The 16963-nt window shown below is 40.5% G+C and overlaps 1 protein-coding gene across 17 annotated transcripts in view; it reads right to left on the minus strand.

Annotated features, from left to right (window-relative positions):
• The window catches only part of foxp1b (forkhead box P1b), a 161885-nt gene that overhangs the window by 120392 nt on the left and 24530 nt on the right, over window positions 1-16963 (minus strand). The window lies entirely within an intron of this gene.

Below are 16963 nucleotides of genomic sequence, written 5' to 3' on the forward strand. Positions count from 1 at the left end.
AGCAAGCAACACATGGAAGGGGAGGAGTGAAGAAGAGGTGGTAGGAAGGAAAGTCAGGGGTGGGGGTGGCAGAAAGGAAAAGACAAGAGAAGCAGTGGAAATTATTTGAAACATGAAGGTGACTAACATAAATCAAATACACCCTTTTCCACAGTCACCTTAGTCACCTCAGATGCTATGCCCGTGTTGCTTATTACATGTAATGGTGGAAGCACAGGCCATTTTCAAATGATTATTCATTAAGGCAGAATTGCAAAGTTTTCCCAGTGCCTCTTTAAATATCTGTGCACACATATTTAGCATCTCAAACAACAACTCCCTTGATTAAACAAATAATGACACATACCAAAAACTGTAACTGAGCCCAGATTCATTTGAGCATCATTGCCCTAAATGCAATTGAATCCCTTGTTGATGGAAAAATCGAAATAAGGTAGGTTTTACAGTACGCTCTAAATGTTTTTATTTAGTACAAACCAAGCATTCAGACTGAACACCTAAGCTTTCTGAAATAGGCTGTTCACAGTATATTAACTTGCCCTTTTCAGATTCACACATAAGCACTCAGCTCCTCAAAGCTGAGCTCTGTCACTCAGTCCCACTGACCCATGCCCCTTTGCCTTCCCTCCGCTTGCAACCACAGAGGGAAAAGACGGCAAAATATGTTTCCTGAAAGGCAGGAGAGGTGGAAAAAGCCCATCCTGCCCCGAGAATCACCGCCGCCCCACCAGAGCCGCTGCCACTGGCCTTTCTGCAGAGGCAGCAAAAGTTCCCCAAGAGGGGAGAGTCTGCCAACTCAAACAGGGCTCATTCTCCCCTCTGTGGTCCAGTCAGCTGCCTATGTGGGCCTGCACTTGGCTTCCTGAGGGCTCGCTACAGCTGGAGCTCTTAGAATAAAGGTAACAGCAATGTCACAGCTACTGTAAACTTACTAGGTTACTCCTGTCAGCAGGACGTTCCCAATCAAAGCAGAGAGAACTCCACCTAAAACACAAAGCATTGTTTTTTTTTCCACCAGCCCCAAGTCCAAACTTCCCACAAATCACAAAGAGAGCACACAGGCGAAGAGGGCAACCACTGTTCCCTGATCTTGCCAAACAAAATGCCAAGAGAGCAGGAGTGACATTCAGCTCTAGGGTTTAAAAATACGAGCAATTTGAAAATGATTAGACTCTTATTTTATTGTCGAGCGCCTGACACAGGAGAGGAAACCAGAACAATCAAGCTCACTGACTTTTTCTGCTGAATTTAGAAACACTAATTAGTTTTTACTCTCATAAAGCCAACCTGAAAACGACCAATTAGAAAGTGAAAATGAGACATGCAGAGGAAACAGGAGCTTGTCATTTCCACTGTTTAAGTCCCATATGCACAACTTTACTGTGATGACATTCACACACATCTGAGTTGATCGGCACACTGCCTACTAAACCTGATGTCACATATACACTCTGACCAGATAATGGCATTTTACATCAAATAGCCTTTTGCATAGATAGAAGGAAACTATTACAAATCTGTATGCCCACATCAAACCCAGGCTGAGCAGCTTGGGCATGCAGATGTCTGAAGCACCAGGCTGGGGAGAGGAAACACACCACCAGGCTGACCACAGCTCCAGCTGCTTTCAGCTATAAACCTACCAGGGCCAAACTGTTACCCCCACACAGGTGTCTTGTATCAATGAATTTCCTCTTTCAAGGGTACTGGAATAATTCCTCTGCATGTATAATTGTTTCATACTAACAGGAGGGGTTGGTATCCTTATGTACTTATGTTAAACACATGTGCAGTGTATTCCACCCTACTGAGTGATGCTGCTTCATGTTTAGTTAGTCATTAGAAATTAGGGTAAAACTTGCAGAAATTATCTGCAGAAATTTCTCTACTATTCCCCAAGCAAACAGTGGCTAGTGTTTAATCACTGTCAGACTAAAGACGGATGGGCTGTCAATGGCTTCCCCTGTCCAGAATTCAGCTCCTGGGCTGGGAAGTGGCTAAAAACGGCCAGGGCTACACTTTCCAGCCCTGCGCCTTTTACTGGGAGTAATTCTCAGATGCCAGGTCGCTGCCAACGTCCTTGCAGCCAATGGCAGAGAGGCCAGTAAGTTCACATTAACTGCAGAGTGTAACTGCGCTGAACATCTGCTCATGAATGAGAGTGCTGCCCACTAACTCAGCGAGTTGAGGCCCACTGATGAAAAATTCAACGTTCTTCTCGCTGGCACGCTTGTTTTGTACTATTCTCCTGAGTCCCCGGAATTATATTAAGAGAATTTCAGCACGGCCTGGTGTATCTGAGAGAACAGCTGGCGTTGAAAAGGGATCTGCTGCTCGGCGAGAGCTCAGGGACTTCACATGGGATCTGATCTGCCTTCTCCTACAACATTTGTCCTTGAATATCAGTGTTAAGCACTCAGGTAATAATTAGAAAGCAGAGGCTACATTTAGCTGATTAGACCACCCCTCTGCGCTATGGCGGACAGAGCCCAACCGATGAAGACATTAATCGATACTGAGTGGAAAGAGAAGACAAAGGGGCAATTGTGACAATAAGTAGCTCCCTCGGGAGATCTATTCACTGCACCTTTCTTTTGTTTGGCTTGTTTTGCCCATTTGATTGTCAACTAGGTCAGATCTGCCCCCAACCCCACAATATGGAATCAGTCTAATCAGAAACAGAAGCAGTCCGCTCACAATGTGACTACATCAAAGACTCTGGAAAGTATGAGTGTGGTCCCATGGTCCTGTCCTTCAATTGCTGCAATTACATGCCTCATAAGTTTATCATATCACTGGAGAGGCAGCATGAATAAAATATAATATTGATTACTAGCCAAAAAAAGTAATTTCACAATAAAATCACGTAAAAAAAAAATCATAAGTCAGTGTATACAAAAATATGAAGTGACGAAGATTTTCCGCTCAAGGTGAAGAAATAGTTTCTGAGGTTAAAAATGTTAAGTTTAAGGAAGTGATGACTCCTACAAACACTAAGAATAAAAGATTACCACATTCAGTAATTTCACTTCTGTCTTTCTGTGAACTACAGTTAACAGATTTCTATATGTCAGCACAGTACACAGCATAAGTCACTTCATGAAAGGTTTATCCCGTTCTTGGTTACATTTTTATCTTGGTTTCGTGGATTCTGACTGTTTCACAAAATGAAAGTTAGTCTCAAACAAGAAAGTGTCTTTAATTGGGCTTATGTGTTAGCAAGCAGCTAAGAGTTTAGGTTTCTTGCCTTATTATACAGTGCACTGAACAATCATGGCAATCATGGCACCAGCCCAAAAAAGGGATCTGTGAATATAATATTGCCAGTGAAAACTGAGAGGATGTCTGGAGAGAAGCTCATTTAGCTGGTGACAAATGACAGTACTTTGTCTTCCTGACAAGATCCCTCCTTCAGCAAATGTCCAACTTCACATGGAAATAGGAAATCACACATTATCACACTGACAAACAATTACAGCCATGTCATTAGCAGCAACCCCGGGCCTGAAACCATTAACAAAACACAATGTTGCACACCACGTTAGCCATCAGAAGAAACACAGGATGTAGATGAAAAGACAGTGACAGATCAATCATGACACAAACAATCTGATGCTTATATAGTTTGGAAAGGAAAGCTAAATGTTGGGAATGAGGGGCAATAACAGTCCATGTCAACTAAATAAATCACATAATTATCTCAAGCAATCAAAAGTTCCTCATCACTGAATCAAGATTTATGTCTGTGTTGATGACAGAACAGTGTTAGCCTTATATTAATAGTCAACACTTCAACAGAGTTTCTCTCTAAGTGACTTAATCAGATACAGTGCATTAGTATCTTTTTTAATACATCTCCCAGTGTCAGCCAGCAATTGAAAACACTAGCCTCTGTATTTATGAATGCTTACTTCTAACACAAACATTGTTGACACCTAATGTAATTTCAGTGGGACATCGAACTGGAAGCACAGCAGGGTAATATAATGCTCTTAATGAGAATTCCTTCCAGCTTGAGACCTTGGCAAGATAGCCATAATGCATGGCTTCTCTTTTTAATAAAATAATTGTTACAGTTATTAAAGATGAATCTCATCACAGGCGAGATGACAAAATAATTCATTACAAAAACCAAGGCTTTAAATAGCTGCAAATTATGAAGCCCTACCCCCACCCCTTTAAAATTCACTTTCAGATAAATGGGTTCGTTATTTCATATAAATATTAGATATGTGGTGCCCTTGAAAGGAAGGAATTATTGCAACTGTCCATTAAGAAATTTGCAGAAATACAATACACCATGCACATTAAATCAGCAACAAAGCTAACAATAAACAACTCTCCAAAACTGAAATTAATTTGATTCTGTCACGACATTATAACCCTCGTTCTACTTATAACAAAATTGTGGCTACATTTTTTTAAATTAACTAATAAATCTTTCACTCTTTTCTCTGGTGATTCAGATGGCTCATTGATCAGTATTGTCATTTTTATATATTGTTCATGTTTACATTACTAGTAAAACAAATCTGCTCAATGTATAAAATCATGACGTTATAGGGGATATTTACTAAACCTGTCGCATATTACCATCAGGCATGGAAAATACAACAGCACCACAATTTTTTCAATTTATCAACACTGATTCTGTGAATGAGCACTGCTGCAGCCATGTTAATCTGAATGCACTTCAGCCGGTGCCTTACTACACACGAGTGGGCCGAGAGGAACTGTAGAAAAGAGTGTTTTTACTGCAGCTGAACTTTAACATGGCTGAAATCAACAAACACATTTAGGGGCTGCAGTTGTGTAGCCTGTCAGTCATATCACCTTTTATTTCATTCAGTACTTGAAGCAGGTTTGAAGGAAATCCCGTAAGATCCGTCGGATTCTTCTCTGCCTAGCAAAGGGATATACAAACACCCTCTCCTTAACGTGTTCTTAACTCCGATGAGATCTCAGATGGCTGACAGCAGTGCTGCAAATTTCACACCTGCTTCCACCTGATGTTAAATTTCAGCCACAGGACCCTCTGTCACAGTGATGGTAAATCAGGCGCTGAGAGTATTTGTTTAAATCTCCTTTCTCTCCTCCCTGATTTTTGTGTCCCTGAATTGGAAAACCTTAAAATAGATGAATGAGACCGAATGTGCAAATTCCTGTGGTGACACTTTTCTTCTTGTTCTCTGGTTCAAAACCCCAACTGTGACTACTTACTAAATAGAATATGAACACATGCAATTTCACTGTTTGGCGCCCGAAAATGAGCAGAAATACCTGAGTAAGTATTCCCCTGAATATGGACAACAACAGTTATTATGCACACTTACATGCTTAATAATGCATGCTTATTAAACTTACCTATGTATATTCAACACATACTATAAGTATTGTACTATATACACACTTATACTCTCCTTTTTCCCACATAGGTTTTTGTGTTGTGCTTCACATTTGTTGAAGCACAAAGTGTCAACAAATTATGGATAATTATTCAAACGGATTGTTTAATTGATTAATCATGATTAACCAAAGATTACACATATATAGCCATACAGTATGTAAATAAAACAACAATGATGAGCTACTGCCTGTATGACGTAGCACGTATTCTAGTTGTCTTCTTTGTGGAGCCTGCAGTGTGCCTCCTCAGAGCACCTCCATGTGTGAAATGGAGATAGTGCAGGAACACGTTTGTACAAACTTCCACCACCACCCCTTCCCGTTCACAGCTCTCTTCTAATGTTATTTATGTATTCAAAAGAGATAATTTACAGTGATGGCATGGAAACTTCCCAGCATGCCTTTTAACCTGTCGGTTTTCACTCTCTCCACCTCAGGATGTCCAGAGGAAATGCTTTATTAAGATTCTGCCGACATGAAGAGCTGCTGTGACTTACTGGTGCATTACTGTCTAAAAGGCAAAGTTATTTAGACCAATAAAAGGCTAATATATTGTTGGAGTGGAATTACACAGAAGTTATCTCTGCCTTAATAACATCACCGCAACCCCTGATGTTGTTTAGATCAATAAAGCCCATTAAAGTACAGACCTCAAGCGCAGATAAGGCTGCACTGCCACAGCAAAATACCGCTGGCTGGCATCTGAGAGAGCAGAGGTCTTTCTCTGGCAAACAAAAAGTGGCCAAAATGAAAAAAATGCTTCAAACTTAATACCATAAAAACTCAATCCAATCAAGTTCATTGCCTTATGGAGCTTTCTGACCTGCTGGCCAGGCAGATAAACAAGTGGTGGAAAGATGCTAATGGATTTTAGATATTGGTCAGACAAAGAAAAGAGAATGGGGGTGGAGTGTCTCCTGATGTGAGAGCAAAGGTGAACCTGCACTACTGTGCTCAGCTCCCTCTCTGGACTGTGCTTCCTTTTAGGAAGAGAAGGGCTTCAAACAGTTTCTTCTTTCAGTCCTGTTCTAATCCACTGTTACATAAGAGCTGAAATTTTCCATTTATTTTAAACTGTGGCCGTAATCATTATAATAATGTGGTGTGATGGTGTCATTGTAAACCATAACTGTCTCTGAAACGTGATGTTTTTAACCACTTTCGACTGTGATAAAAGAGCAAACATACAGATGAGGGAAAGCACACTACAAAATATAAATATTCACTGTCACGCACAGCAGCAGTTTCACCTGACTACATATCCCAGTGTTCTGAATACGGTTTCACATCGTGCTCATTCACAGCAATGTCCACCAGGTGATGCACTACTGTCCACCAGTCATGAAGGTGTGATGACCACTCCACTGAGGTACCACCCCACATTATTATGACAACATAGAAAGGAGAAGACGACTCAGAAGTATGTGTGTGTGTGTGTGTGTGCACATTCATTTTTGGAAGTGCAGACAACGTTCACGTGCACTTCACATGTAAATTGCAGCACACTGAGACACCACAGTTCTCCACAGGAAACCACAGAAAACAGTTTTGACGCTATCTCTATAGGCATGCAAAATGACAAACAAGATTTGTTTTTTGAAGAACATCGTGTCCCTTATGACTTATATATCGTCAATAGGAAGTTTACAGACACTGAGCTACCCAGGTGGGGGAATACACTCAAAACAATGGAAAAAGAAAAAGTGACAGACCTTTAAAAGGGTTTCTGGTGCTTTTTGCACCCTCTCACCTCTGTCAATTTCAAAGGTCCACTTTGGACAGATAGTGTAACTTTAACACCTCTTTATTATTTTGTTTTTACCGCTTCACCACTCTTTCTGTCATCATCTAGCAGCTGTAATCACCATAACACCTTACTGATTACAACCAACTAATGCATCCGCTAAAAGGAGATTATTGCTACACCAACTTTATACAGTAAATGAAGATGTACAAGGAGCATGACTGCACTCTTGTTCATGCTCAGACCTACAGTTTTTAGCAACAAAGGCAAAACAGTGTGACTACTGCAGGGGTCTCCAACCTTTTTTACGGAGAGCAACTTTGACAAAATGAAAGTGTCTAAGCTACTTGTGTTTTATATTAGACTACTAGTTACATTTAATCACATATTGTATCAAAACAATATAGGAAAATGTAGAAAAAACAAAAACATCTGTCAGACTGTCAAGCCTACATGAACCTCCTTTCAGAAATCAAGACATTTTTAGTTTCCATGTACTGTAGGTTTTGTAACAAAAAGTTAGTTATGGTAGTTTAGGCTCCTTATCAGGAGAAACAACAATGGAGGCAATTAAGGCAGGCTATGTAAAACCCTTGGTGCCTGACTGCCACAATCTAATTAAATAATTAGTAATAACTGAATGCACAGGCATGTTAAACATGTTGTGTTACTTACACATTCCAAGGGTATTATTATCTTATATGTCCACTGCAAATAAACATCCATAACCCCACTTAGAAATGGTAGAATAAGACACTCCTTGTAATTTGACAAAGTATCAAACCAATGCATTGACAGCTGGCAGTACATCCAATGGTATGTAGCAAACAGCAACTGCTAAGAGCTAATTTGGTGTAGTGTTGCTACACTACTAAAATGTAGCCTAAGCAAGCTGCAGAACACAGCACAATTAACTGAACCAATGGCAACGTACCTCCTGTTTCTTATATACCTAGTAATGTTACATGCTTATTGTTTCATTTAAGTGAAGACTTTTAACACTTAAAGTAACATTATCCAAAAGCTGCTAATATCACTGATGTAAACAAACTTGACACCGGTATAACTCGCTTGATTGACAGGTGATTGGCAAATAATAATTTGGTGTCAAAGGAGGGTGGAAGTGTATTTGACTGGACTGCAATTTGAGCAGGTTCACTGAGCAAAGTTCTGCTGTGCAACATTTTTATCATGCATCCATTGTAGGCTACATAGCGTCCTGTATACTCATTGATCCTTTAGGCAAGCTACTCAGAATCAGGGAGTGAGCTACTGGTAGCTCATGAGAGACATGATGGAGACCCCTGGACTACAGGCTTCCGTTTAAGTTGTTAAAAAAAAAAGCTGTTGAATTTTAAAGTAAATGTAAGGTAGAAATAATGTGCAGGGTCAGAAAAGTGCATCAAATAGATCTTTAGGAGGTGTGACAAAATCAGAGTACAAGACCTTTAAAGGCTTCTATGTAGATAATTTCATCCTAATCATGTTAGAAAGCTGTGGCAGTGAATACAGAGATCGGACAGAGGACTCCTGTGTGTGTACAGCATGCGCACACACAGGCCAGGTTAATGATTGCAACCAATATCCTTGCAAAATTATAAACTTTGACAATGTAATATTACCCAACAATAAATACATCCTAGAGAAAAAAGGAGAGAAAAAAGAAAATGAATAAAAAGCATGCCAGGAAGAAAGACGATCTTCTACTAGCTCCAAGTGGAAGCATAAATAAAGTGTGGCACATCTTTTTACCTTCTTCAATTATCTGCCTTTTGACATGCAAGCTGAGCACAGTGTAATTAACATCTCAGGAGATAATGGGGTCGCTACTCACTGATCAATCTCACACATATATTATCTGCCTTTTACCAAACCAACATCCTGTTATTCTAGGAAGGAAATATTCCACAATGGACTCCTTTTTTGGGGGGTAGGACCATTTAATAAAATTCTGGTAATAGGCCTAATGACTCATCGAATTGAGCTCATCTTCCAAAACATCAATTAGGCTAAGACCCAGCTTACACTCACAGTGAATAACAAATATTTTCCGATTCATGCGAGAAGTAACCATGTTGTCATTATCAATTATAAACAGCATCACAAGACACAGGAGAATGAATAAAAATATTGTACATTCTCTAAGACTGCTCCCCAGGTGTGTTCAGCTATAACAGGTCCTGGACCCTCTGATCCAGCCCAAAAAAAAAAACTATTAACAATACAGTGTGATCATTTATTTGACTGGCCTTCTCACAGTTGTCTAAATTCACTTGCTTTTGAATAGGGTTAGTTTTTAACTTATTACAACAGAGGACAGAAATCTTCACTTCAATATATACAAATACAAATTCACCCCAGCTTTTTACCAGATCAAATTTCATATAAAATTCATACTAGCTGTCAATCAGTCTGTGTACTCTTACACAAAATCCAGAGTGGGGCAACAGAATTTATATAAATTTCAACTTTTAAAGGGCAACTACACATCTTCATTCTAACTTTCTGCTCCCCCAAAAAATATATATATATATAAAAAAAACGCAACTGAGGAGTGAGGAGCAAGGAGTAGGGGGCATGGCCTCGTTGCTATATAATGTGTGATATGGAGGGTCAGAGGACATGGAGGACACTGACCACTGCTCACACAGTAGCTTGGACAGAGTCAAAGCTTACAATGTTGAGAAGCTTCTGTCAGAATTCACTCTTCACTGCTGGAGAAACAGAGTCTGTGGAGCTCTGACAGTCTGACAAAAAAGACCTCAGAGTCTCATCTATGTCATCATGATCAGCAGAACTGGTCTTTCACACCCAAGCTGATAGAAAAATTAACTGTATGGATAGGATATGTCATTATATGAGTCTGCATCTATAGCCTTATATCTACTGAATGACACTGCAAAAGAATCTACAACCAGCATTTAGTGAATAAATGACCCAGCTTTTTGTAGCAAGTTAGGACAAAATCATTATCAATTTGCATCATCATCACTGACCACAGATCAGTTCTCAACAAAATCTCAAGTATGCAGACAGAAATAAGAAAAAAATCCAAAGCAAACTTTCAGCCTGGGAAATAATATCTGTACAATGTACTGTAACTGAATCAAACATGCTTTTATGAGATTACTGGTTCTGTAGCACTAACCATGTCTGCCTGATGTGCCAGTTCCAAACAGGAACGGTGACTGGCCTGCCCCTTGCACTGTGTCTATTAAAGAATTGCACAGCAGCTCTCTCTTAGGTTATTTGGGAGATGACTTTGAACAAACCTCATATCAGCCCTGAGATTTATGTTGTGTTTGTGTGGCCCTCCCTCCCACACGTGTTGTTTCTCTCAGTTCCACAGTGTCTCTCCTATAGTGGAAAAAACTCAATGGCATTCAGTCAACCAGCAGATATAGAGGCAGCAGGAAGGACACAGACACATAAGACTCTGAATGCTCTGATAGAAGCAATGACTGAATGCACTAAGTGGAGAAGGCACACTTCCTCTTTAAGAGACTGAGCTGGTAAAACTGTGTAATAACTGTGTCCCTGCTATTACAATTGCATCAACTGCACTGCACACTGGACTGTGGTGGTAAACCACAAAACAATCTTGCTATGCTATGACTTTTTAGCACCACAGCAACCCTTTAGTCCTATAGTATTTATCATTATCACAATCCAGTGTCTGCTGATACTTAAAAGTAAGCCACAATGTGATTTCTATTCAATTTGATTCAGTGACCTGTGACTGATATCAAATGATATTATGTGCCATTTTCACACCTGATTATATTAATTCACACATGTTCACTGTGAAGTGTTATTTAAGTATAAGTAAGTGAAAAAAAATCCACATTTCTTACTTTGCAGTCAAATATTTGTTTAAATGTGTGACATTTCAGTGTTGTGAGTGTTCATCCTTTTTAATCCAAAACACTTCAATACACATGACTTGTTTCTAATAGGACAGTTTACTCTATCAGTACAGGTCAAGCCCAATTCACACTGAAAGTGTTTTGAGACATGTTTTGACACCTGTCATTAACCCGTCTCATGCAGACAGAACTCCAATACGTCAAATGTGTCAGTCCACATGGACTCAGAGACATGAGTGAGACCTTGTGCTGCAAACTTTTTACTGGCAACTGCAGTCACTGATCAAGCTCCTGGTGTCACTATGAGTTTTAAGGGTGAACCTACATGAAAACTGTTTTCGTCCAGTAGGCTACATTTCTGCTCTCGGTCAGCCTGGTGAAGATCATTTGTCCAAGTGCTGTCCTGCTGACAGAGACGCTCTACGGAGGTCGGAGTCGGTATGGATTGAACGAATCAAATCTTCAGTAGCTAATTCACTGCTCACATCTCACTGTTAGTGTGAATTCCCAGTCAGAACACTAGCTGCGCTGCCTGGAGCTTGTTATCCAGATTGAAGAGAACAGCACTTCAGTGGAAATGCATACAGATGTGGCTTGCTGAATGTTATCAGACCGTTGGTTATTTGATCAGTAAATCAATCCAGATCAATGGATTGTTACACCCATAATTATGAGGTGGTCATTCTGCCACTCAAAATGAAGCTGTTTAATGTAAATGAGTGACTACGCAGGCTCAGCTACTACTAAAATTTGACTCAATCAAATGAGTCCTAATAGATCAAATGTCTGCATTTTTGGTTAGGAATTCTGTTTTAAACATTGCAACGACAGTATCAGCTCAACAATTAACTTTAAAATTAAATACTAAAAAAGGGTTCTCCCAGTCCCTACTACTGAAGACTGTTTTTTCAGTCTTTTTGACTCCTCACGGAAAAATAATGTACATAGTGAAAGTAAAAATAAACATAAAAAAACAGCAGGAAAATTATAGATATGAGCTGATTAAAAGAAATGAACAGAAGACAATCACTGCTGTTGTTGCTGTGTGGAGACTTATAAGCTCCACTTTACTTTGTGTATTATAACTCACTGCCTGGACACGTGGTAGCTGTTTTACAATTTAGGCTTTAACAGATGTGCTTTTTATGTGTCAGGTTCTCCAGAGTTTAGATGCCACTGTCCACACAGATGAGGTCGTAAGGCAGGTCATAAAACCTGTCTTTGAAACTTTGGGCGGATTACTACCAACATGACAGCTGGTTAGCAGCAGTCAGAACAGCTCACCTTTTCACCAAACTCACATACTTACCGTTCTCTGTCTCCAAAGATGAAAGTCAAAGAGGGCAGGATGTGGCCCAGTGAGAAATTGTGCCTGCTACTTTTTTTAAAATCTGACTAATAAAGTCACATTTTGTGAATATTTCTTCTTGGGTGGTTTGAGATAATGCTGTGCACACTTGTATATTTAAAATGAGCAGTTTACTGTAATGTGAATAGTGTATTGCAACCACAGTGTAAAGTGTAATTACTGGGATTTTACTTTACTTTGAACTCTGCCAAAACCTTTACAAGGTGGAGCCCCTGGCAGGATACACACCCACTCTCTTTTGGACGCTCTTAAAACAGGCACACTTACACTTTTGTCATATGCACAGCTTCTCTTGTGTAGGCTATGAAAATACACAATTTCCTTTTTCTGTAACACCTAAAGACAATATTTGTCAAACAATGCAAACTTAAAGCGGAATTCATGCTTTGCACATACCCTCGTGCATACGCGGACATGGATGAGGGGCACACACGTGTTCCTATTCATACAATCGAGGGTCTGCCTCCTGGCCGTGTACACTGACAAGTTCCAGGCACTGTGGTACATGTGCAGTAAGGGCTTTTGCGTTTGCCCTCGTGGACCTGGGAGGATGGCGAAAATTACATCCCTTGACCTTAGTGGACATGCAGACACACAAAGCAGGGACTGTCTCTAAGGCTTCACATTCCTTTTTCTCAGTGACCTGTATTGCCTTTGGTACCACCTCCTGGGCCAGACAGGAAGGCATGCTGAGTGAGCTCTCTGCTGGCTGTGTCCAGACCCTGCCTTTTACACAATGCAGCCTGCCTGGCCCTGCAGCAAGCCAACCCCTCCTCCCTAGTAACCCACTTCCCATTCTTGATCAAACCTGGGGATTGTAGTGTGAGGGTGGAGATGAGAAAGATGGGAGGAGGTGTGTAAGTGGGGGGGGTGAGGGGGGGAACAGCACATCCTGCGTGAAACCGCATCCTGAACAAGCATCGCTGCATCTCACTGTAAATAAATACTCTCTCCTCCGTGTAGCTTCCGTCAACTGTCACCGCCTTGGCTCCCAATCACCTTCAAGTCCAAACAGGAAAGTGCAGGGAGGCGAGGGAGATGGCAGATATGAGCTTTAATTTGCTTCTCTCTGCACTTTAGCCCGGGTGCACGCTGCTTCCTATTCTCTTGCTCTGACCAGCTGCCCCGGCTTCATTCCAGACCCTGGGCCCTTCCTGTCACCTTTCATTACCACATTCTCCAGTAGGAGGCTCCCTGTGTGGCTGGGAAATCACAGTTTGGCAGTACCCGCCACCCCCCTCTGCATTTATGTAGTATTGTGCAAGACATTCAAAGCCACGTGCAACATCCTCAGAGGAACACTGCTGCTTGTTACCTGCTAATCCCTTGTGTATTATCACAGGAGATGCAGCTGAACAACAGAGCATGACAAAGGTAATAACTGAGACACGACAAGCTCTCAGACCATAAATTGCTTTGTGCTGCAAGACTCATCAGACTGGCTCAGTGTGGGAATATCTGTTATTTCATTAAGTATTAAAGGCCTGCATGTTGACAAACCAACCTGCATATTTAAAACAAAATGCTTCTGATTGTAGACAAAACCAAAAACAGAGGCAATGTCTAAGTATAGGGAATTTTTATAGAAGTACCTCCACGTCACGTCCTTTGTCCTATTTCAACTCTTCCGTCAAGAGTCAGAGCATCCAGGCCTCCAGCATTTCTTGCATTGTTTTATTACACTTGAATGAGCTGAGCTGAAAACTGAATGCAGCAGCTGACTGCAGAGTATTTAGAGTCTAGCCTGGGTTTAGCTTTGCCCACTAGACTTGAAAAATCATTCAGTAACTGATCTGTCAAAATAGGACTATAAGCCACATAGATATGACTTCTGTATGGAGGCTTGTATGTTAGATAAAAACTAAATGATCATTGAAATCAAAACAGCCATACATACACCACTGGTCAAAAATTTTAGAACACCCCCATTTTTCCAGTTTTAATTGACAGTAGTTCAAATATAAATGGTTTACTTCCATCTTTCTGTAGTAGTGGAAATACATTACGCCTTGAAAACTGATGCCAATAATTCCTGCAGGTGATAAATGCCATCTGTAAAATGACAGTGTTGGAAAACACTGTGTTACTACACCCTCTGAAGCATATTTGGAAAAAGGCAATTAACAAATGAAGTCAGAGTTTTTCAGGGTATCATCCTATAGTAAGATAATAAGGATAATGAACCAAAAATAGTACTGTCTATCCCAGCAATATTTGGTTTCAGTTGTAGAAAGAATGTGTGTTCAGATCTGGCTGAGTTATATCAGGAACAACTGAGAAATGGAGGTGTTCTAAAACTTCTGACCACAACTGTAGTTTTGCATAATTTATATTTTCAGGACACTGAAACTGAAGAGGGTGATACATATTTTATAAAACTGTCAAATAAACCCTCAGATTCCTTCACTTGTTTAAAATATTAGTTGAGGACAGGGCTAACATTAAACAGTTTTATCCATACATAAAGCCTTTGTTAAAATAGCATCAATATTTAACTCTGAGCAGTTTATTGCTTTAACAGTGATGACAGTCACTGAAATAGAAACAATAATCAACAATAAACAATAATCTGAGGAAACAGGATGAAGGATGTCACTAAGGTAAAACAGTCTGACAGTTCAAAACTCTGTATATAACATAAGTTGCTCACTAAATAACTCCTCACTGAAACAGGAAAATAGTATAACTATTATTATTTTACAACAAAATTGCAAGGTACTTCATGCAAACTCACTCATGGGGATGTTTTGTTGGCAAAAAGCAGTACAGACACTAAACCAGTGATATAGTGCTATACAGTCAGTTTTGTATTTTAGATCTTATCAGAAATCAGCAGAATGTGATTAAGCGAGTTACTGTTATACTGGGTCTCTCTCTCTCTCTCTCTCTCTCTCTCTCTCTCTCTCTCTCTCTCTCCAGAGCGGCAACCGTCTTATCTGAACCACATTCTGCATAGTTGTTAAATTTGTGCTAAGTTGTGCCATCTTGATGAGACAGTTACAGGCACCCTCTTCTTCACCTGAGGAAAAGGCTCACAGGCCAGACACACTTTAAAGGGCCGCATCTGACTGAGCACGTCTCAACCTGCCTAGGGGGAGTGTCTGCAAGTTTGGGTGTGTTTATATTTTATCCTCAGGACCTCCGATTGTTGTTCGTTTAATGTGCAAAGACAAAATAAGCACATAAAGGCCAAAATGTGCTCTTCCCTGGCCTTCCCCGACATCAGAGCACTTTTCAGTACAAGTGGCTAACCACAGATAATTATACAATTTTCCGCATCTATCTGTCAGACTGATCCAACTCACCATTCGAATGACACTAATGGGATAAGCCTTCTCTCCTTCCCCAGGCAAAACCTCTTCCTCTGTATCATATAGCATAGCAAAAAGGAAAACTGAGAAAGCCAAGAGGAACAGTGCTGTATTTGTTTAGCAGGATGTTAGTGAATAAAGTTAAGGTCCACTAGTTTTCATTACAATCCATAGTACAGCAAGGAAACAGAGAGGTTAATTTGATTGTTGGTTCAAATTAACCCTTGGCTGTGGAAAAAAGAAGAAAGAGAGTGACCCTCTTATTTTCTGAGACAACACTCCCTTCAACCAGTGCTGACATTAATAATTCATCATGACAAAGTACATTAGCAGGGAAGCTGAATGTGAAAAATAGAGGTGAACGTGACAGAGAAACAGTCACATTGAAATCTGGGTTCAGACATTCAGCAGCAGCATGTAGATAATACAGTGTACCTCCAAATTGTTTAAATTAACTGGAACATACATTTCCATTTCCACAGTCATACTGAACACTGTGTCCAGTGGGATAAATGCAGAGGACTCGGACTGTGTCATTTAGACAGGCCCACACAGGGTTTGACCGACACAGGGGGGATTTAGCCAAACCTTGACCTGGATATCATGCATCTCTGTCCACCCAGTGTAGACAAGGAGTACAGATAGGAACTACTCCTACACACGTTCAAAGGAAATGTTTGTATGGCGGGGCTCTGTCCTTCCCAACCAGCTCCACCAAGTACAATGGCAGCAGAGAGTTTTATGTTTATGAGCTATCCTGATGGCGACACACATATCCATTAGATATGAGTCTGCCTTTAGAGGGGGTCTGGTATTAACCCACGAGCAAGTGCCCCATCAGCAGAGAGGAAAAAGCTGCCTTTTATGGCAACAGATCACAGACTCAAGCCACTGGCCACAAAGCCCACAAATGAGGCGTTAAGTGTAGTAGCAAGCCAGCAGAGGAGGAGTAGAGAGATATGACCCTCTTCTCATCCATGCATGAATCTGCCCTCTGCCTCTATGTCTTGCTCTCTACCCACCTCCTCTAAAAGAATATATCAAAACATGCTTAACTGCCCAACAGCAGTCACCATGAAATAACAACTGTCACCTGCAGCAGAATTCATTAAACATTGGTAACATTGCAGCCCTGTAATGTCATTTTTATAATTGAATATTAATTCTTATACAATATTTGTTGAGATTCCTAATGGGCATCATCTGTAATTAAAAGCCAGATAGAGGCAGGGCTACTGCAGTAAAGGTATAAAACACAACCTGACAT

The sequence above is a fragment of the Monopterus albus genome, unplaced genomic scaffold (assembly GCF_001952655.1).
Source record: "Monopterus albus unplaced genomic scaffold, M_albus_1.0 scaffold18.1, whole genome shotgun sequence".
Classification (NCBI taxonomy): Eukaryota; Metazoa; Chordata; class Actinopteri; order Synbranchiformes; family Synbranchidae; genus Monopterus; species Monopterus albus.